This window comes from Elephantulus edwardii, unplaced genomic scaffold (genome assembly GCF_000299155.1).
Source record: "Elephantulus edwardii isolate Elephantulus edwardi_28Jun2011 unplaced genomic scaffold, EleEdw1.0 scaffold00594, whole genome shotgun sequence".
Lineage (NCBI taxonomy): Eukaryota > Metazoa > Chordata > Mammalia > Macroscelidea > Macroscelididae > Elephantulus > Elephantulus edwardii.
Window position 1 is genome coordinate 107,108 of NW_006400344.1, and position 1,371 is coordinate 108,478.

Genomic DNA, 1,371 nt, shown 5'->3' on the forward strand with positions numbered 1-1,371 from the left:
GGGGCCTCACAGACACGGTTCCTTTTCTCCCCCATTGCCGGTAAGAGGCAGGCAGAAGAATGGATGTGCAGGGGAGGAATTTAGAACATAGCTCTGCTCAGTGCTTCACACCCCACACCTCCTGTCCTGGAGGGAGGCAGGGACAGACGCAGTGGACAAAGATACAAGTCTTCCAGAAATTACATCTGTTCTGCTTGGGCTAAAACATTGTTGCACGGTCAAAACTGGAGGTTTTTTTTCACAGTGCCTCAACCATACGTGTCTCCTCTGTGATTCCTGGCCTTCGGCCTTCACCGGGGAAGGTCATCATTTCTAAGAATAAAATGAAAATTTGGGTGAGGACTCTTATCTGCCCTTCTTGTCTGGTTAATGTACTTAATGAGATGTGGACTTGACAGACAGGAATGGGAGACAGGAAGTGTGATGCGGACTGTGTTTATCCCACCTGCAGAAGGAAGACGACGTACTCTGAACAATTTCATGTCGGGTGGACTTTGGAAGACGGTGGGAAGAAACAGGATGGCCAGGCCCACATGTTCTTTTGGGACAAACCCCCCGTGTACACTGAGCTGTCTTCCATCTTTTAGGCCCAAGGACCAATGTCCTGAGCCAATACTGTCTTCTCTCAAGATCGCACCTTGTAGCACAGACCAATCTCAGTGTCATTGATCAAGTATTGATGTAGTGTTTGGGTCAAGAACACGGCATGGACAGCAAGGTAGAAAGGAATCCAGATTGTTGAGGGCCTTTCAGAGTCCTGCATGCTGCACTGGGACTACAGTCAAAAACACAGAAAACATGCCTATTAGTAGGGCAACAATTACCTGACATTTTTTTTGTTCTAGTTTAAATCAGCCTGGTTGTGTTTCCTTGATATGGAGCTGAGATAATTATATTGACATTTATAATAATATTGACATTGAGTCATTCCTGACTGCCCTGCAGAAATCATTTTATAGATGTGTTACCAGAAATCTTTTTATTGATCTGCTAGTAGAGCCTGACTTGGATGTGTGAAATCTTTGAAATACCCGTATTCTTATCTACATCTCACCTTCCTAATTATTCCTTCTTTGTAACCATTTTTGTTCTTTTTAACACATTTTCATTTCATGTAGTTCCCCTATAACCTTTTTTTTGTTTGTTTTTGGTACCTGCAAGTCAAACTAAATCTTTTCCAATTTTATACTATTTATAATTTAAACAATTTATAACCAGGTTGTTTTTTTTTTTTAAATTTTATTAGTTTTAATGAACAATTTACAGAGATTTTGGGTTCTCATTCATTCATTGTTGCACTGTTTTCTCTACCCTCCTCCCCAGTTCATTCTTCTCCCCACACCCCGAATGTCTGTTTTAATTGTCCAATTG